Here is a 23602-nt window from a genome sequence, read left to right as displayed (position 1 = left end):
TTGCAAATGTTGATTTCAATTCGCAATCAGTAATTTCTAAATCCCCACACTGAAAGACAATAATTTTACCAAATAAAATTTTATGTTTAATCATTTTATGTTTTTCACTTTATTTCTTATTTTATCCAAATTGGAAATGCTATACAAGAGCTGAAATTTCCATGTAACATTGAAAAGATTATTCAAAATTACAGTTGAGGAAAATGTACGTTTTCCGATTACTAATTTTTTTACTTCAAAAACCCAAAGTGGTATAATTTTCCAGATATCTCAATTTTATAATTATAAGTGGTTTATCTCAAAGCGAAGTATAGTTAAAACACTTGAAAGAGTAATAAATCATGGAAAATGGAAATAATTGTCAGTTACGCTAAAATTCGCTCACGATGAAAAAGATTTTATTTAAAAATAAAAACACTATTTTATGCATTTCTTATGTGGTTTATCAGAAACCGTGAAAAACCACTTTCTTTGTGTAAATACCACGAATACTATTGTTTGTATCTATCGAACATAGCATAGACGATAGATTTTCAATAAATAAAAATTGATTCTTAATAATTCTAAACATCCTATTCATAATAAAATATACCTATCTATAAACATTTACATGTGAGTCAAGTGAATGACTGACAGAAATGACTACCTATAAGAAATAATAAATTACTATAAAAAGTTATGACTTCCGGTTATATGATCAAATATAATAATGAAATACAAATTTGACCTTCAACACTGAATACATTTTATATCAAGTATAATTTATTTAAATATAAGTATATGCCAAATTAACCATATAACAAAAAACGCTTCTTCAATCTAAGTACGCCTACACGAAAATATTTTCAACAAATTATTATGCATTTAGACAACAGACCCGGATTTAAATAAGATTATATTTTTAGCCTAAGGATCATTTAATCTTAATAAATATTGTGCATATTTAATTTAAAGATTGAAAGATTATTATCCCATTGCCCCAGAAAAAGGAAAATGTCTTACACATGTAACATGTACGTATTCATGTATGTATGTATATCAGTATTTTTACATGTCTTGTTTATACAAATTTTGATAATTTAATATATATATGGGGGATCGACTGAAATTCAAAATCCACAAATAATTTTCTTAAGTCTTGATTTTGATCGATTTTTTTATCGACAAACCAACATAATTCGTAAAGAAATTTCTTTTCTATCTGTGAACTCGTGTAAAGTCAGTATCGTCAGCTTTATCGATAAATATCAATGTAAAAAGCTCGTACAATTAATTTTTCTCTTCTCTGGGCAGAAAGTGTCAAGTTTCGTCCTTCTTTGCTAGACTAAGTTGCTGCTATTCGCCCTCGTTGAGCAGAAAAAGATTATATTCACCGCAGGAGCAAATAAAAGTCTCAGATCTCATGTTTGTCACTCTCAGCTGAAGAGGAGATCATAGATATGCTTTCTTTGATCAAGTGCAAAATAAACTCATCTTACGGACTTTTACCTTGCATTTCTACCAAATCTGTAAGGTTTCTACCGAATCTGTAAGGTTTAAAATTATATAAAAATATTCGTTTTTTCATCCATCTTTCAAATTGATTAAACAATTTCATGTCAATTCTGACACTGAATTATCTATTAAGCATCCATGGCAATGGTTAGCATAAATGCCTTGATTCATCATTTACTTTTGTTCGAAAAATTGTTTTTTATTTAAGCATCGATAAATGTTTTTTTCTTCTGTTAAGTTAAAGAAAATTTTAATAACCTGAAATACTTTTTAAGGTAAAAGCTTCTATTGTACTAAAAAGTAGAAAATAATTTTATCTCTAAGTCACTCATACTATTTGTAAAAGCTTGAGGCGATTAATTTAGAATATCAAAAATGAAACGCCTCATCTACTCCACATGCCTAATTACTTTTCGATTCATCCTTGATATTAAACGCCTCAAGCTTTTACAAATAGTCGGGTATGAGTGACTTATAGATAAAATTATTTTCTACTTTTTAGTACAATAAAAGCTTTTCCCTTAAAAAGCATTTTTTATTAAAATTTTTAATTTAAGACTAAAAAAATGCATTTATATAAAATATGGTGGAAGCGATGGGAAAATCAGGACGGCGCAACCTTACCATGCATTGTCATCCAAATTATATGTGTATGCAAAATTTCAGTTCAATCGATTGAAGATATCTACTTCAAAATTGAGTGCAAAGAATCCACCGTAACATCCTTACATACATTGCAAGTCAAATAAAAGCTTTTAAAAATACACCCTGTATAATTATAAATTATAATCTTTTTAAAAAGTGGACCAGTTCAATAATAATACCAAAACAATTTCACCAAAAATAAAGTTAAGATCTTCAAATTAAATATTCAAAATACTTATTTTAGATTTTTATCAAAATGGTTTTAGTCAGTCATTTCATATAAGTTATTTTTAATATATTTGCATTTAATTTCACGCTAATTTTATTGTGATGAATGTTTAATTTTTGTAAGTTGTTTAGATGCACGGGTTCAATAAAGATGGTAATACAATGAACAATAAAGTATGTGTTTTATTAAGTTTTAAAGGTATTTTAATTATTTTCGATTTTTTCTCTAGAAATTGTAAATGTCCTATACTTTATCTAATGTTAAAGAACCCTGCACAAATCAAAGACCTTTTGTTCAAAATTACCTAAAAATTTGTTGGGAGATCTTTCTTGGAATGTTAATAAAAAATGTCAATGGATCGAATTTTTTAAATGAATAGTTTTTGAGAAATTAGAGGTCAAAATTGCAAATAAAAGACAATTTACTGGAAGCAATTTATTCTATTTTGAAAGCTTTATCTAAACAAACTACAAAACGGAGTGCTCAAAAATTCAATTTTGAATGCGTCACGTCACGTCTGTGCTAAAAATGAGGATTAATGTATGGGCGACGTACTTCACAATTTCCTCCCGTTAGCCCCTACCTAGATATTTTTTTATTCATGTAGTCAAATATATTATACTAAATAGAAAATTTAGCACGATTTTTCTATAAACAATTTTAATGCATGGCATGTGACTCGACCGTATAAGGTAGCTATTAAAATTACACGCTATATATGAAAAAAATATTATTTAAAGCTACAAAACTGTCGACAATAAACAGACCATGTATTATCAACATTAATAAAACAAAAACTAGTTTTATTTGTGTTATAGTTCTGGAGCTTCCCTAGTCAAAATTTAACGAAATCCTAAAATTTCTAAAATACTGATGGACTAAATCATTTTAATCAGAATTTTAGATCTTATATTTAGAAAACAAAGAAAACAGAAAAACGTGACGTCAATTTTTTTTTACTGTAGGAATAAGATTTATCTGATGTTGAAAATGATTTACCCGAGACTATACATGCTAGAAAAATAAATTTAAAGTCAATTTCAAAAACAGAAGTACAAAATTTATCAATTTCTTCCACACTCCTTCGACCTTCCTTATCTTATATATTATTTGCCATACCTATTTTCTATGGGTTTGCGAGATCTTTCTTTTATCAAATTCCATGACTTATCCCTCATTTTAAAACTTATCGAGGCAAATGATGAAAACAAGACCCACGGTATAAAAATGTATCGCACCGATTTGGTTATTAAGATATAATTTTGTTCAGTATGTAATTTGTATATCATATCTGTAATAAAATTGCCTATACACAATAAACAAAAAGTAAATTACTGTTGATATTTTGTATTAGTTTATATATTATTTTTCTAGCCAGTACTTTTGTATTTCGAATTTATATTAAGACAACAAATTACACGAAGTATAAAATACAATATAGTCGAAATATAGTCGAATAGACCATGATGTAAATAAATATCGTATGCATGATTAAAAGTAAACAAAAAACAATAAATAATAATAATAATAAATAAGTGGATAAATAAATTAAAAAATTCATTGAGTTGAAAAAATTGCATTCGTGTCTAGAACTCGAATAGCCTAATTGGTAGGGCGCTTGACATGAATCCAAGAAGCCTTGGTTCGAGTGTATTTTTTTCAATTCTCTTTAATTATAAAATACAAATTAAATCTGAAGTTACACCACCAGTTTTTTATAAAAAGTCGCATGTAAAGCTACGGAAATAAACTTGTTTTATATACTCTAGCTCCAAAGCTATAAATTCATTTTAAACAATAGTTTAAACGAATTAAAAATTATGTTTCTTATGTTAACTAAAATATAAAAAAAGTTACACCATTTTGATGTAAAAATATTATGTGTTGTATTGTTTTAATGGTGATGTAATGAATCTGCAATAAACTAAAATTACAATAGGTAAGGTAAGTCAGTAAGTATTATTATATACTTTTTACCTCTGTAAAATTATTAAATTATTGTTATACATTTTTATTTTTTTTAATAATATTTATTTACTATTTGCATTTTATATATGAATTATTTATATGTAAAAAACATGTGTACTGTATATACAGTATACAAATTTTAATATGGACAAAAGTAGAGATTTATAATATGGCAATACAGTGTATGTACTCTTGGTAATACAGTCCCTGGATAATCCGACGCCCCCCGTAATCCGACTATTATTTTTGTATTGAAGTATGATTTTGTACTTCAGATTACAACATATAGAATCTTATAATTGCATTTGTGATTTGTCGGATTACAAGGTACTCTTTTGTAAAAAAATTCCGACTATAGGGGGTCTTAGGCAGTACTCTATAATCCGACAAATTTGATAGTCCAATACTGCCTTGCAAAACGTTTGTCGGATTACCGGGGGTCCACTGTATATGTATTCTGTAGAAAAAGAGTTTCACAATCTCTTCATTCGTGTTAAGTTTGACCACTATATGTGTGAGTCTATCTGTCTGTGGCATCGTGTTTTAGCTATATTTCAAGAACGAGTTTAGGATTCCGTACTCGAAAAAACAAAAAATTTGTGATGATCTTCAAAATCGGTTCAGTTTGAAAAAGGCTTTAAAAAAAGAGGTAATTAAATAGAGAGCATGTTCTTAGATATGTTTCAAGCACGAGTTATAGGTTCCGTACTCAAAAAATTTGTCGGGAGTTTTTTAAATTTTGTAAATTTCACTTGTATAATTAAGATATTTTGAGTGAAGTCATTAGGAAAATAGTAGTCAGATTGAATGACAATGAGGTGATAAATTTTCTCTCTAAATTACAGCCATTTTTGTTTTTTAAGATAAAATATAACCTAACCTAATCTTTATAAAAGAGAATTGAAAAAACTACACTCGAACCCGGACTTCTTGGATTCATTGCTAGGGCGCTTGACATGAATCCAAGAAGTCCGGGTTCGAGTCCTGGTTCGAGTGTATTTTTTTCAATTCTCTTTAATTAAGATTACCAGACAATATATTTGTCATTATTTAGTTTACGTTGTATGTATCATATTAAAAACATCAAATATAATCGAATAGACCATGATGTAGATAAATATCGTATGCATGATTAAAAGTAAAAAAAAACAAAAAGTAATTTAACCTAATCGTTCATTAGCTAGACTTTTAAAAGGGCTTCGTAGATTTTTCAGAACTGTGTAGGTCCCATAAATTAAGACCAATGTCAATGAATAATCAGTATACGTACTAAATACGTGTTCATGCTAAAATATTTGAACAGTACACATACATAAAATACTTTTTTTTTAGAGTAAACCGTATGTGTTATCATATCATGTGGGTTATGGACGATTGCACACACATACCTCAGACCTTCTTTCAAATACGTTTTTATAGTTGGTAAGGAATATATATAAGGTGTCTTAAAAAACCACATGTGGTTGTTTTTGGTTGGCTTACCTCAAATGATTAGTTAGTAGCTTCTAGGCTAACCCTAAATGTGTTTTAATAATTTAAAATTACTTTTTTCGTTTCCTTTTCAATATATCTCTTATTAGTTGTTTTGAAGGGGAATAATAAATAATTGGATCTAGGCTAATTAAGATATTTGTTTTTTATCGAATTTTAAGTTAATAAATCAAAATATCTCCTCCCTTCACAAAAAAAGGTTTTATCGTAGGCTGAATTCAAAAATGTTCGTTAAACGCTGCCATATAATATTTCGCAATATTTTTAGGTGCAATTTTCATTCTACAGAAATAATATATCAAATTAAAAAATAAATATAAGGATATACCAAAAAATGTTTAATTTTTCTGTTTTTTGACAGTTGGACTGTATATTATTCCAACTTTAACGCATAATCCAAATTCTAATCTTATATTACAATAGAGTTCACAATTTCAACCTTATAGTAGAGTTCAAAATTCCAACCTTAGAGTAGAGTTCATTTCAACCTTAGCGTATAATTCAATTTTAGAGAAGAAGACTTTTCATATTCAGTAGAGTCTCAGTAATCCGAGCAATCGGTAGTCAAATGCATCCAGTAATCTGAACACTTTTTATTCTCTGTGAAAACTTTTTGCTCTTTAGGTAATATGAAAATCTTTATTTAGGTAATATAAAAATCTTATTTCCATAAAGTTTTCCATACAATCTCACTAATCTGAACAAATCCAGTAATTTGACACTCACAAGGTTTTTCATGAGTCCAAATTAGTGAGAACTATAAAATTCTTTTAAATTAATCATTTTTAAGACAAAATATCACTTTTTTTAAAGCTAATGATATTCAAATGGGAAAACAGTTTTAGTCATTTCTCGAAGTGTCCAAGTATGTTTATATGTAATTAATCTAAATTTCGCTTACAGACAGTAATTTATATATTTTTTTCATATTGATATTCAAATGACATAATAATAATACTTCGTCATTTACATAAAACCTAATTAGAAATTATAATTTATTTAAAAGAAATATGAAAAAACTAGTTTTAAAGTAAATGCTATATACTTAGACTTACTTAAGTTATAATTTTTTTATAATTTTTGTTTTGTCATTTATTGTCATTGATAAATAAATTCGATTTAATAATTATTAAGCCTGATGTCATAGTAAAAACTGTTTTAAAGACTTATACTTTATGAAAAAATACATTAATATTAAATTTAAGTTATTTAATTTAATTGACTTAATTAATGTATAATTAAAAACCAAGGTTTTCTTTCAAATTTACTTGATTTTGATAAGCATAGTGCATAGGGCAATTTTTATAAAAAGTGTGCGCATATCAATTTTTTATTTGTGATATCAAAAAACTAGTTAAAATACACTGAGGCCTCATTAAACATATTACTCAATAAGAGTTACTAAAATTTGAGTAGTTTTAAATTTTCTTAAATCAAAGCGATTTAAAATTAATAAATTATATTTTACAAAACCTAAAAAAAATGTTAAATCGTTAAAAATTGTACACTCTTTGGACAGAAGAAGAAATAGAAAAATTTTTTGTCGCGAATGGGTTTCGACCTCACCTCATCTTTTGCATGAGAAGCGAGTACCCTAAATACAAAACCATGCCCTCCTTAACACTAATAATAATATTTTAAGATAATATTATTAAAGTAATAAAGATAAAGCTATTCCTGCTGATCCTGGTCAGAAAATTATTGCACTCATCAGACCTTGATACGTGTACAATTTGCAAGTTAATCGGACAATTTGAAGAATGTTAAAATTGACTCCAAACATTTTATGACATTGTAAACGCTTCCTCTTTAATATATTTTTTCCACTGCTTCCACCAAAATTAAAATTTCTTTATCGTGATGTTACTTGATGACAATCAAGTAACAATTTATGTAGCATCATTCAAAACTAATTAAAAGCAAAATTATTTAGAAATAAAAAAAGAGTCACAATAAAACACACATTCAAAATTCTTTGTCATATGCAAATTTTAAACGCTAAACGAGTAGTACTTCCTGTCCTTTTATTTAATAAAATTAATCAAAATATAAAAATTAAATTGTTGATAAAAGTCGATGACATTCTAACGATAACATAATCGATTATTGATTCCAAACAAAAATAAAATTCCAATGACATTTTTATACGCTTAATCTATTCTGATTAATATATTTACTATTAAAATGAAAAACCATTATTAGTTTCAGAAAATATTCATTATAAAATCAAAATGAATGCGACAAAGTCTAGGGCCAGGCTGGAGTATTTGATAGTAATTCTAATATAGCTTTATAGTTTTGAAAAGCTGTTGGGAATACTGGAAAATTTTAAATTGTGAAGAAGACTAAAAATTTGATTTCCCTGAAAGAGAAATTCGGCTATGCCGGCTAGTAAGCCGTTCCGAATAGAAGGTAAAATATTAAATCGGCCCCCAGACCTAAAATATTATTAATATTTATGTATTTAAAATTTTGTTTCATTTATTATTAAATATGTTAAATAGGAATGAATAATAGCCTAAAGCAATTTTACAATAAATATTTAATATATTTAAAATGACATTTATATTTTAGCGCCATTTTAAAAATATTTAAACACATTACCAACTGTATTCAGTATTTAAAATATTATCAATTTTTAAGAAAAATATTTTATTTTTAAAAATAATAACTAATTTTAATTCAATATTTATTTATTTAAATTATGTGGAATGAAATTATTAGAAACTTTTATTTCTTAATAATTACGTTAATATATTTTACAATAGTGCAAAAATATTTAATATATGAAAACGTACGTCCTTGCTCGAAACAATGTTTTTCTTTTGCAATAACTATTTTGAAATAAGATAGCGTAAAAATCGTTCGAGCGGTTATTGATTAGAATGTTTGTATCAGCAATCTGTTCCCAAGAACTAAAATATTACGGTCAAAATATCATAAAAAGTGCCTAAACTGAATTATTCAGAATAATAAAATTTTTTACTATTGTCATTTTATTCACATTGATTAACAACATATTTTGGTAGATTTTCTCAAATCACATTCACTTCTAAAGTACTCGTTATATAACGATTTATCGACGCTCCCACCATTTTTTGATACACTTATTTTCAAAATCACAAATTTCAAATATTTCTGGTAAATTTTTCTCCTACTTCCTTTGACACCGATAAATAAACTGTTTTACATTAAATCTCACAAAACTTTACATATAAATTTCCTTAAAACAAACCTGAAATTTATGGACAATTTTTCCCTGTTTATCGATTAGTTTTTGCTTAAATTTAACAGTAAATATTGACAATATTAACAAAAATAGGCGCGTCTAACACCCTAACAAAATATACCCAGAGTCTGTTAAACATTTTTACAATAGATTTCTTTATCCCTTAAATATCAAATCTATAACAAAAGAGCTGATTTCATTCTTAAATAATCACAAAAATTAGGCGCGTAAACTATTATATAATACAAAATTATTCAATATCCTCTTAAACGTTCTTCAAAACAAAAACAATATTTTCAATTAAGATTATCAGTAAAATAAAGCTCAGTTTCCTGCCTTCTTTTGTATTTTTTTTTATCCATTAAAACAATCATTTCGAACAAAAAAAGTTACTTATTTACTTAAAAATAACACGACAAAATTAATCTTTGTTTCTGGCTGTAGTTCCATCAAATACTACGAAGTCTGTATTTTTATGAGAAAAGAAAACCTTTGCATAAAAGGCGTTGGTTACTCAATTTTGTAACGAATTAAATATTTTTGCATTTATGTGGGATCCCATCCAAATTCGAAGGATGAACAGAGTTGCAACAAAAATATTATCGCCAAACTTAACGAAATAACAATTAATCTGACTTAATAAACGTTTTAGTACAGTTCTAAGATTCTAGAGCACAGGATTTAACTAAATTTTTTTCCAATTTATATTTATCCGCGCTCCCGCCCAAATTTATACATTGAACAGATTTGCACCAAATATGGCACATATGTCCATTTAGACAGATACCTACAACTTGTTGTTTTGTCGATGGTAAAAAATTAGGCAAAAAAATGGCAACAAAAAATTATACGTACGTAAAGAGTGATTTAATCAACGAAAAAATTCACTTAACAAAAAAACTCCACTAACATACACACAAAAAACAGTATAACCTAACCACAAAAATTATATCCTTTATTATACGTCACAAAAATGTATTTTATAACTCATTATTCTCACAAATTTATATATCCAAAAATATTTCACATATTATAACTTCACAACAAGTTTTCCACAATATATTAATCCAAAAAAACGTGTATTTTCAGGAAGAAAAATATAAAATTCACACACAAGTTTTTCCACAATTAATCAAAAAAAAATGTATCACAGAAGAAAAAGAATGAAATAAATTGTACACACTGAAGATGTTTTAAAACACAATTGAAGTGAATGATTTGTGATGAAATAATAAAAATAATAAACAGAAATACACCACACTACACATACAACATTTCTTTAAAATAAAAACAACCAAAAGTTTTTAATAAAGATGATGTTCATTAGATCATACGCCAGTTATTACGTACGTATCGTTGTATCTGTATTAGTGATCCATTGTACAACACTACCCAAACACAACAAGCACTACTCTCTCAGTCAGTCATATACAACACTACCTAACTATGATACACTGTGTAGAACTACACTGGTATAGGTTTGATGATGATATGATGTTTGAACGAGAAACGACCTCGACAATCACATCATATACACTGCATACAGTGAAACAAGTTATGTATATGTGTTGTGTATCTATCTATCGATGTATGTATCTATGTATGTATATGGAAAAAAAAGTTTTAAACCTTTTAAAGTCAAACTTGTGTTGTTATACGTATACGAACTAATACCAAGCTAAAACATATATACACTAACTGACCACATCGTTCATACAATATACAATACTAAAATGTATTGGGTTTAGAAGTTTTATGTGTTGTGTGTATACTTTATAACTTTAGTGGATGGATGTTAGAGCTATTGTTTGAGTATGTAGAGTTTGTTGGCTTATAACAATTTTGGAGAATTTATTTAAAATTCGAAATAAATAAGTGAAGACAAATAATTGACAGAGTTAATTGTTGAAATACCATGTAAAGACGTTGTGTTGATTACTTAATCGTTTTTTTTTTAACATCATATAAATAAGGAAAGATAGCCACTCTTACACCACAAAGTAATAAGAGTATTTTTCTTCTCACTTCCGCAGTGGATATTGTATATGCTAGCTTCTAACCTAATTTGCACTCTCACGGGTAAATAGTGAAGTTAAACGAAAAAATGTTTCAAGTAAAAGTTGTTTACTTTTATATAAGAAACATTTTCTACACTTACCTTTTTGTTCTATCTCCAACGGTTTACAAGATGGGTCCTACGAACTCAAGACCCAATTGACATTTGATGCTCGTTTACGAACTTGACCTCATTTTTTACGTCCTAAACACGTTATAAAATTTTCAGCTTGAAATATCTTTTCGTTTATGAGTTATCGTGTTGACAGGCGGACAACCGAAAAAGGTTTAATTAGGTGATTTTATGAACACCTTTACCAAAATTTTGTTCGTAATACCAATATTTTTAAGCGTTACAAACTTGGGTCTAAACTTAGTATACCTCGATAAATTTCAGAATGTACATGGTATAAAAATTAATTCGTCGTCAAAGTTATAATTTCTCCTCATTATATATTTCTTTTTAAACGATTAAACAATTCTTTTATTTTGAAATATCTGAATCAAAGGTCCGAATTTCAATCCAGACCAATTTGAAGAGAATAGATATAAAACCGCAAAAAAAATATAATATTTTGACATAGAAAATGGGAGAACGAAGATGGAAAATTGACACCCCCAAAAGGCATATCCTCTACATTAACCCAACCTACATACTGATAGCCAATCTTATACTTTATTTGAGAGAGGCTTCACAGGTATTCAAAACCCCTCCAATAGGTACATCTTAGACATTAACCAAAACTGCATACCAATTGTCAACCCTTAAGCTTAATTTGGAGAGACTGAGTGACGGTCTTTATCTTAGAAATGTCGAAAAAAGCATTTTTTCTCAAAGGAATCATACCCGAATTTCTAAAATCAGTCTTGCTTTTATCATCCGCCTAGTGTATCAACCAATCTATCCGCCTAGTGTATCAACCAATACACCAATATTCCTAGTTTTTGGAGACAAAAATTGCTCCCGATAGCAGCCTTCTATTAGTCGGTATTTATTTTATACTAGCTATAAATAAAAAAAAATGCCTCAAACGAATCATTCAAATAGGTTTTAAATTGTTTAATAAATGAATTTATACCAATTTTGACCTTCACTCCTGGAAAATGGAATTTTTATTTGATATTTAATATTCAAACAGGTAGGTTAGCCTTCGAATCAATTTTTAAATTAGCACATAGTTGTTAAAATTGTTATGCCTCATTTATAATTCAGAATGTATTAATATCATATTACCTGAAAGTTGTGAAATCGTGCAAATTAAATGAATTTTATTAGAACAAATTAATGTTTTTCAAAACTAGTTTTAATTTTAAAGTTATTTTCTTTGCTTCATAGAGCCTCCACCAAATTTATTTTATCAGTATCCAGGCAATGTTCTTATGACATTGGGATCAATTATTACTGGATAAAATTTACCAAAAGGAGAATCACGTAAAAAACTAAAGTCATATTTCTCATTCTGTTAGTTAATCGCACTATGAAATAAGATTAATAACAATTGCGCAAAAAAAAAAAAAAAAAATGTTTCAAAATATGAGGCTATATTTTATATTTAAGGCAGCTACAACTTGTATATTTTCCAACAATAGTACGAATCTTCAATTATTTAGGAATCGCTGGATATTAAAACAGGAATAATTGAAATCGGCGTATAATTGTAAATTGCATCATATAGTAAATAATTATATTGAAAACAACACAAGTGTTTTAATTAACATTTGAAAGTAATGATAACAAAAATTTTGTTTTGCCAACCTTTCAACTCTAATATTCTTTGAATTTTGTTTATAAGAAGCGTATTTGCAACGATAAGATAATATTTCTTTTTGATTTCTCCTAAAACATATACTTTTTCTTCAAAGTTACAAAAAATGAAATATTTTTTTCCGCGCATAAAGTAGTACTCAGGTCACAGCTATTCATCAAAATTTATCTAATTTGGCAATATCAATGCTTTGAAAAGTCCATTCAATTTTATTATGCAAATAATTCTATAAAATGGACCCTAGTTTTAGAACTATACACTCTTGCTCTTGATGAATATTTTAGATACTTTAAAAAGTATACAATTTTAAAATATTTTATTCTCAAAATGCTTGCGTAGATTTTTATGAAACTTATGCGTTAAAATACACGTATTACAATAAATCATCAAAAATATCATATCTGCTGTTGATAGCAGTCTTATCAATTTGAAATTTAATGAAAGTCATTTATGTTTGATAAAATTTTTGTGAATCGTATTCAAATAATTTTCAATTATTATCAATTTTACAGTGGCTATGTGGGATGTTTTGTTTCACTATGAGAGGCAGATGCTAGCAATTGATTCATCATACAAATTTATATACAAAATCATTAATTTTTGTGAAGAAAAATAACATTCGAGCTAAAAAAATTAAATGTTTAAAAATGAACATTTTCTTTGTTTCACAGAGCCTCCAACAAATTTACTAGTTAATATTTTATCAGTATCCAACTTACGTTCTTATGACATTGCTATGAACTATTATTTCCCAAAATTTATCAAAGGGAAAACCTCATTCTGTTTAGTCGCCCAAATAAAGTCATATTTCCCTTCCTGTAAACTTCCGATTTTCAAATAAGATTAATAATTATGAAAAAAATGGTTTCAAAATATGAGGTCATATTTTATATTTGAAGTATGTTTTAGAATTAAGAGCAGAAAAATAATGATTGATTACTGCTTGAAGATTTGTCATAATTGAATATGTCACCTACAAAGTAGTGTAATCAAGATAAAAATAACAATTGATCAATCATTATTGTTCTAAATTGATTCTTACATCAGCCATACCTAGAAGCATTGGTCTGTGCAAAATTGATGAATATCTAATTGTTTAAACAAGGCAGAAAACACGTTGAAAAAAGAACAGCACACATTGTTGAGGTATTTTATAACTTTCGACATATTCTATAAATAAAAACACAACTTTCACCAATTAAAAAAGGCCTCATTAACCAGGCCTGAATCCTCATTAAAACTGGGCAGTTTGTTTTGGATCCATTCCATTGAGAAAGGATAGGCGGTTATTTTACAAAACATTTTAGCGAAAACTTTGAAACTTTTAGTATCCTAGGAGAGCGGTGGTGTTATAAAGCAGCGAAAAAATGCCTTGAGAAGGTAGATAATATTTCTATATAATTCTATACAGGATGGTCCAAGTTATTATAGTAGGACATAGTAATATACTATTCAATAAATGGCAAATAATGACAACTTCTTAATAAATCGAGAGCTGGGAAAGCGTTTTTTTTCAAGATGAGGAGTATAGAAATTTAAGTAAAAATTGATTTTATGCCTCGCAAAATTGAAACTTTTACCTTAAAGATCTCAAACATGGGACATCGTATGACGGATTTTATCTGCAATAAAGTTAGAGGCGCTAGAAATTTTTTCTCGAACCGGGTCATTGCACACCTTTATGTCTATTGCTGGTTTTCGTAATTTGTCACCATAGGTCCTAAATTACGAAGAATCTTTAATTCATATAGTCAAATTTCCAATTTTTTCTAAACAGACGGCGGCAATACTTACAAAAATGTTCTTTTTCTTCCAAAATTTCAACACTCAAACACCCTGAAAAGAACGGTTAACCGGCTATAATTGTATTGAGAAACTAAAATTATTTTAACGTTATTTGTTATTTAATGAAGTTCTGGCATTAACAGTTGGACCATCTTGTATAGTTGCTAAATTTAACGCTATATTTCAGCAGCTAACAGAAACGGATCTCCTAGCATTAGCGAGAATACTCTGAAATATTAATGAGTAATAGAGCTCAAATTTTAGTTTCGTAGTCCTTATAGTTTTTGAAAGATTGTTTGATATTAGACAGCGTATATTTAAGACAACTGCACATGTAATTTTTGCAATAAATTTTTATTTTTGTCCGCAAAATCTAGATAATGTTAAATCTATATATAACGTATATATCTATGGTACAAGGTATCGGGATAGATTTTATGTATGTATGTTGTGTTCTATGAGAACAAATAACAGAAATAAAATATGACAAACAAAGATGGATGTAGTTTGTGGTTTTTTAAAATGCATACCAATATGGTATTCCATCTTTGTTAAGTTTTTTTTTTTTAGATATATAGGAAATTTCTTTTACCTGTTTTACAATAGATATGTACATTTTAAAAACACATTCTAGGTAGTATTAAGTTCAGTTAACTTCTTTTTTTTTATTATATTCTTATTCGGTTCAATATATAAAAATTGTACCTATTCTATAAGTTCACAATATCTTTTACAGAAAAGTAATATTTTCAATATAATACAAATTTGTTTTTGTTATTGCCAAATATAAATTTGGTACCCAATGACCTTAAAAACTTTGAAAAAGGAAATAAGAATGAATTGTAAAAATTATTTGGTCGAGTTTATAGTACACAACACCTCCATTTTTCGATCGCCTCTATCAATACTTATATCTTGATTTTCTTCAATCGAGACTCCAGAAAAATTATTATTCCAGGCCACAAAATATTCAAATAAAATAGTGATGATAAAAATAAGGCTCGGTCTTGCAGTTAGTCTTGCGAAATTTTTCAAGATCAAGACCGAGACAAATATAGTACCACTTCGACAAGCAAGACCAATACCAAGATCCTATCTATATGAATTGAAATCAAGACCAACAACCAACTATGCAAGACCAAGATCTAACTCTGCAAAACCAAGACTCATAACAAGACTTTTGTCAAACTTATTGTTGAAAATAATTAATGAACCTCCTAGAAAATTGGCTCCCTAGAGAATGTGCTTTTTCATTATACCTGAGTAAATTAAAAGTAATACTCCAAAAATTCAGAAATATAACAATAAGACTCAATCGAAACTTAAAAGTTCATAACATGGTTGAAGCAGAATCAAAAACAAAATTTGATTAACTCAAGACTAAGATTATATATGTAAGACCAAGACTCAAACTAATAATGCAAGACCTAATACCAAGATTCAATCGCAAAGATTAAGACCAACACCAAGATAACTATGGTCTTGACCTTGGTCTCGCTCATCACTAGTTTTTCGAGATATCTCGACAATTACTCTGAAAAAATTCGATTCATACAGGATTTTAAGCGACATTTCAATCGCTACTCACTATATTTTTACTTTTAAATTTTATTCTTGATTTAATACCATTTTTGGTGGAAACGCATGGAACAGTTAATTTCATTACATTAAGATATGTTTAGTGTCCTGACATGCGCTTCCACCAAAAAAAAAGAATAGGCATGTTTACTAAATTCAAGAGAATTATCACTGCACGAGCAGAAAAGTGAAGTTTAGGAGTACGCAAAATATGAACGTTTAAAATTCCTAATTAAACAAAGAGGAAGATATAGTTTAGAGACGTCATTGTCCAATATCACTATAGAGATAGATATAAAACTTTGTTTCGCTAAAAGGAGACGTGCAACAATCTTTGAATGCTTATAACTGCTTCGTTTTTTAATCAGTTTTAGTTTCACTTTCAGTCATGGTATCATGTCTAGTTTTAAATTTTTATGTTTAATATGGCAAATTCGACAATGGGCAACTACCGTATTGTTAAACAATAGTAAACTTTCATGAAACTTGGCTAATAAACAGTTTTCAAAAAGAAAATCAGAATTGATATCGCTCAAACAGCGTTTGTCAAATTGATATTCAAAAGTTTAATTGATTTGGATTTGAAACTTTTTTCAACTTTTAACCGTACCGTAGTAATAGAGTTAAATTTCGAATATTACATACACTCTCCATAGTAATTCTTGCGTACATATTATATCCATTAAAAAGAAACATTCGACCAGACTTTGTGGTTTCATTTAATTTCAAATGTTATATTATCCAGAACTATAATAAAATGCAGAAAAAGTAATAATATGTATTGTAAGTGTATAAATCTGTTCTTTTTGTACAATAATGTATACACTCTTTACCCAAAGTGTAAGTACGAAAAGGTAGTATTCTTTTAGTATACTTTAGACTACCAATAATCAGTTAATTATTATTTTTTTCTAGTTACACTACACCAAGCCAAAAAGAACAAGTTTTTGTGTATTAAAATGTATATAAAAATAAATATATATATTTTTTCTATTATTCTTTTTCACTGGAGCACTTTATACATTTAAACTTCTGAAGAACTACCTGTTCGTATCAAATTTTTTTAGTGTACTGTACCAAAAAAATACCTCAAATACAAAATAAAGTCTTTAAGATTACCTAACTTTAAAGGGTGATTGAACTTTTTTTATTAAAAGGGTGTAAATCTTTTAAACCTTTATCCGATTGTAAATAAGTTTTCTTTTGTTTTGGATAAAAATACCTTCAATATCTCTTGTGGTAAATGAAATTCTTTTCTTATTAAAAAAGTAGTATTTTATTTTTGTTTTGGTATGGGCGCAGAACTATCAAGCATTGAGTAAATTATCGACTTCGACGTGTTCAGTTTTTAACTTTTGAAAGAATTAAATGACAATTTGCCCTTAAAATTGAGTGAACAATATTTTGTTCGATACCACCCAGTAACATTCCAAGACAATTTCTTTTGTGGTTCGGGAATGCTAGAAAAAATATTTATTCATTCATGCTGCCTGCAAATTTGTCCAAAGTAGGGTAGTTTTCAAGGTTGAAATTGACATATAGTGTGAAACACGCTAACTACGGAAAAATGCTTTAGTCAAAAGTTGTCAAGGGCAATGGAGGACAATTACCTGTGTCCTTGACTTTGACTTACAATTATCGATAAACTTTTAGTGTATTTTCGTTCGATTAAATGCAATAATGGCATATATTTAAGTTGCATATCCTTCGAAAGCTAAAGTTTTCGGCAAAATGTTCTTTAAAAACTTTTAAGTTTTTTGATTATCAACTAAAAAGTCAACTTAAGTTGATGGTTATCAACCTTCTAATTTAAAGTGTTGTTCTATATCTTACGGTTTAGAATCTAAATTGGCTATTAAGGCACCCCAAAGAACTCGGTCCAATCTGATGTCAGAAAATGATGTTTTCCCATCACACCCTATAATGTTTGTTTAAGTTATTTTTTTATTGGTTAATTGCAAAACGAGCTATTAACCCTTATAGATTAAAATAGCCACCCTGTATATTTGACTCCTGATTATAAAAATGTCTAAGCCCAGGAAAGCGTTAAAGATGTGAATTATTCCAAAACACTCATAACGAATTTAAAACTAACAAGAATCTTAGTGATTGTTGATTTCTAAAAATCAAAAATAACTCGAAAAAAGTCAGGGCCCGTAAAAAATATATATACGAGTGAACAATAAAATAGTTTGCCCTAAGAAAATTAGCCCTATAATCGCTGCAAATCTAATGAATTTGTTACCCTGATCCTAGATCAAAAGAATGTAGATAGTTTAATAATAATATTTTTTGTGTTCAAGCTACGCTTATTCAAATTTATCAAGATGTATTGTTATTTCTAAAAAAATCCCATAAATTTAAGATTCGGTTCCTAAAATAATATGAAAAAATTTAATATACACTGAAGATTGTTTGGATTACACCCCCTTAAAAAGATGGAACACTTGTGAAAGTATCTATTCACGCTTGTCAATTTTTTTTTTTTTTTCAAAAACGTTATTGGTTTTGGATACAAAAAAAAAAGATTTATATGGTATTTTGTAAGTGTTGTGTGTTCATGTAACTGGCCATCCCTTCTTAATCTTTAAAGGTTATAATTTTTTATGACAAATTTCAATAGTCACATAAATTCACGTATGAGAGATTTCTTTTTGAAAAAGTGTTTTGGATTATCAATAATTTATCAAACATTTTTGGCATTTAAAAAATGGGTTTTTTTCACAAACAGGTGAATTTTGGTAAATCATTAATACGTTTGGGAATTGTGAAGTTTCTATTCAATTTGGCGGGAATATTTTAACAAGGTCGTGCATCACGATAAGAAAGAAGTATAACACTACATCAAAAAAACTTTGAAATATCGGTTTCGCTATTAGGTTTACAAATTTTTTGAGATTTTAATAATTTTATACTTGTATGCATGGTTTTGGGTGAATCTCAGAAATTACACGTCCAATCGTTGAATGGATTCGATTTTTTCATTTTCTGATAAAAAATCTGGTGACAACAAATTAATTTTAACCCAAAAAATAGAAAAATCGGATTGTTGAGATATCGCTTATAATCCTGTACGAAAAACGAAAAATACCTGATCGCCAAATTTTCTAAATTATTTAATTTATAATCAAATTTGTATTCATTTGGCCTAAGTTTTGCCTAACCATGAACTAAAAAATCTTTTAACCAAAAAAGGAGGAGGTTATCAATTCGACTGTATTTTTTTTATGTGTGTTACCTCAGAACTTTCGATTGGGTGAACCGATTTTGATGATTCTTTATATATTTGAAAGCTGGTCTTTCCCATGTTGTTCCATTTCCATTTCAGTTCTGACAACGGCATCCATGAGAAAAACATAAAAGTCTTAAATTTGCGATTAAGTATGCAAGACAAGAGGACGAATAACTCAATACCACGCCAAATGATTTCAATGATTCTTTTTGTAGTGACAAATTAGTTAGTGTACTTCAAATTCACTAAAATCACAAAAGAAAAAACTTTTAACAAAAAAAATCGACTAAAAAATTTTGAATAAAAATAGATTCACGCCAGAGTAATACTTGTAAAATGTTGAAATTTTTTTTATCAAAATAATGGTTCTGTTCGATCACATGATCGAAATCATATTGAAACATTAATGGCACAAAATTAATCAATAATAAAACCTTTCCAATGAAGTAACCCATAATTGCAACGAAAATAGAAATGTGTGGAGTACTTTGTTTGTTTGTGCAAGTTTAACATAATTTAGTGCAAAGAAATAAATTTTTAAAATTCACGGAAATTAGACTATAAGATCTATAAACTAATGAGATATATTTGATTGGATTTTTTACTTCGGGATTTTTTAATTTGACGGTAATGTTAACAAGCCAATAACGCAACCAAAAGCCACATCTATCACTGAACGCTTATCTGCTTTTTATCTTAATTGTCCATACATTTGGCTAAAGTTTTGCTCAACCATGAACTAAAAAATAACTATTTTGCATAAACCAAAACAACTTTTAAACCTTTCATTATTAAATACTGTTTTAATTTAATTAGACTTGTTTCTAATATTGCAAGTTAAAATAATAATAATCTTATCAATTAATGTGACGTATATCATAATTAATTACAATAAATTATACAATTTAATAAGATAAATAGTACGTTCAAAAGTAATTGAAGTATAACTACTTATTAATTATTTTGATAATACTTAAATAACTACTTTATGTATTTTATTAGAACTTAACTTTAAAATGATAGGTTATTTGATTCTAATCTACATCACATTTACTGTACATAAACATATACGAATATAAGAAAGCACTATATTGGATATTAAAAAAGTATGATATGTTCACTGTAAAAATATCCAGAACATGTTCATTACAAGATAACTACACGTATTTATTTTATTAGTGATGTAACAAATACACATGAAAGTACATACATAGTAACCAGGGTAGATTTACCTCATGCTTTTTTTTATACTTTTTCTTACTACCATATTTGGTGTCTCAACTTGCCATTATATATTGTGTAAATATTTTATTTTTTAACACGCTTTTATAAGCATCATAAGTATGTTAGTGTTTAACGGAAACTTTGAACATGATTTTTACCCCCTTCAAAACGGATTAACTCAAAATTTGGTATACTTATCAACGATGGATGACAATACAATAATTTAATAAATTTATTTGATTATCCTGGTTAGGATTTGCAGGATTGACGATTTCCGTATCAGAAAATATATGCATTTACTTGCGCTCCCACCATATTTCTAAATATTAGTATAGTATATCAGTATAAATATTTATACTAAATTTATTTTTAATTCACTACCTTATTAAAAATAGTTTGACTACGTGATTATTGAATAATGTTTGAGAGTGAAAATATTAGAGCAAGGGGCATAATCTAAGCAATTAAATTCCTTTTAACTAATTTCAAAATATTTCTATCAAGTTTTTTTAATTTACTGAGTACGACTTACATTAAATTAATGAAAGTACACGAACAACAACATTGTAGACAGATTGAAAAAGCTCGAAAATAAAAAGAAATAAAAGTTATTTATTTTTTAAATCGCGCGTGAACAAAATTCTTAAAGCCCGAGTGCAGGCGGGTTAAAGAATATAAAAAAATCTATGATCCTCAAATTCGAGATACCGTCAAATATTTTTCCAAATGGTTGGATTTTATATGGAATCTCTTGCGATACCATATATAACACTAGAGTAGTCGCCAAATGTATCCAATTTTTGTATTTTTGGGCTCAAATTACTCTTTTTGTGATACTATAAAATATCTTGGATGAATATAAAACAATTTTTTCTTCAAAAAGACTCAATTATAAGTTTAAGAAAATTTGTTTTTAACTAATAACGACAGTATCCTCGTTACATAACTATATCAATACAATTTAACAAACTGCAAATACATAAAAATTAAAATTGTTACATACAGTTTTAAAAATCAATGTATTTTATAATAAAACTCTATAATTGCACTTTTAAAATATTGTAAAGTAAAACGTTGTAATTATATCAAATCTAGCAAATAAAAAGAGTAAGCAAAGAATATTGTTTACAACCAAACAAACAACAACAACAACATCAACTAGCTAGCATTGCAAGCAACAAACTGTTAATTGTAATTATTGATAGTGTAATTAAATGTAAATCGTGATAAGATGTAATAATAAAATAATATTATTAAAACATCACTAATATTTTTAACGGTATATTATTTTAGTTTAGATATCAAATCATTTATTAAATTATTACTTTTCTGATAGAGAAGTTTTTATATTCGACTCGAAAATCGTTAAACTAATCATTTTTTTTACAAATACGCCAATAGAATAAGATCTATTACCTAAAGTCCAATGTACCCTAAATGATTATGTAATTTCTGAAAAAATAGTGCTATTTCTGTATAGGATATGTATTGAAATGAGAATAATTTATTAAAATGCTGATAGGCTGTAAACTGGTTGTCAATGTGGTTTTGTTTTCGAATAAACTAAAAATTCAATTCTGACTATCTATTTACATGGTGATCATTGCACAAAAACCATACTCAACGCAAATATTGATTGTTGATGAAAGTTGTTACATATTCCAATTTTAAACGAAACGTTAAATTACGAGGAGGTAAAGTTTCACGTGATGTATTTCGAATCTAGCATAATGAATGCACCATTCTTCATTCATGATATTATTTTTGCACTAAATTTTAGATAAATGGCAAAAGAGGTCTCTTTCAACCCAAATATTTACCTGCCAGTTAAAGTTGCTATACTGATTTTGTTTGAGTAAAATTTTGAAATTAACGACAGTTTTTTTACCAAAAAAAGGGCACATTTCTCCTAAACCGTACAGCGAATCGATATGAGTTTTTCACAAAAGACGTATGCATGAAATGGGTGTTTCTCTTTAAGGTGTTTCGATACCGTAAATTGGAAATTATACCAAAGATTTGTAATTTTATTAATCAAATAATCATTAGGTGAAAGTAAAATTTAAAATTTTTGTTATCATTTTCATTTCTACTCTTTAAGGGATTTCGATATCGTAAATTGAAAATAATCCAAAAAAATTTGAATTTGTATTTATCAATTAATCATCCTTTTATAATTCTTCTGAGAAAAATTCATATCTCTACAGTGTACAGTTTCGAAGAAATTAACTATCAAAGTCAGTGATTTACCGATAAAAGGTGTTCTTTTTTATGCACAGTTCTTCATTTTGGTATGACTTTATAGCTTAACACTTGATGAATATTGATAAGTTTTTTAGGTAAGTGGTAAAACATTTTTAAAAGCACTTATTGACTAAAAAACCAACATTTATTACGATTTCTTCATTGACCACCATGAAAAATAGGACTGTTTTTAATAACTCATTTATCGTAAACCGTACAGAGAATCAACTTGAAATTTATATAGAAGGCGTATTAAATACTCTTTAATTGACACATTAAATTTTTGAAAACACTTTCATTTTGGTACCACCTAAATAGATGTCTTTTTGGAAGGAAATTCAAGGCACCCCGATAATTGACGTGGACACTGACAATTTTGCATGATATTCAGACTAGACCCCCGACCCATTTTGGTCTGATTTCTCAAAGTGATATTCACAACTAATTGTATGTAGTAGTATGATGTAAAAAGGTGGGGAACTAAAATTATTATTTTATTATTAAGATGTTACTTTATTTATGAACATAATAAATAGTTGCTGACATTAATACTTTTTACCTGTTTATTTAGAATATTATGTGGCTTAAATGATGATATGAGAATTATTTAATCGTTGTTGTCAGGATGTTTATCTAGAAATCTTGATAATGTATTTATGTAT

The 23602-nt window shown here is 27.6% G+C and overlaps 1 protein-coding gene across 3 annotated transcripts in view; it reads right to left on the bottom strand.

Moving 5' to 3' along the window:
* The window catches only part of LOC123295208 (caskin-2), a 482587-nt gene that overhangs the window by 188586 nt on the left and 270399 nt on the right, over window positions 1-23602 (bottom strand). The window contains exon 1 of one of the 3 annotated variants that reach the window (XM_044876458.1): window positions 9912-10045. The exons of the other annotated variants lie outside the window; for them this stretch is intronic. The gene's annotated coding sequence lies outside the window, so the exon portion shown is untranslated. Of the gene's footprint in view, window positions 1-9911; window positions 10046-23602 lie in introns of those variants that run through there. 3 annotated transcript variants of the gene reach the window in all.

This window comes from Chrysoperla carnea, chromosome 3 (assembly GCF_905475395.1).
Source record: "Chrysoperla carnea chromosome 3, inChrCarn1.1, whole genome shotgun sequence".
Taxonomy (NCBI): domain Eukaryota; kingdom Metazoa; phylum Arthropoda; class Insecta; order Neuroptera; family Chrysopidae; genus Chrysoperla; species Chrysoperla carnea.
Note: the sequence above shows the minus strand (reverse complement) of the source record. Positions and strands in the feature narration are given on the sequence as shown.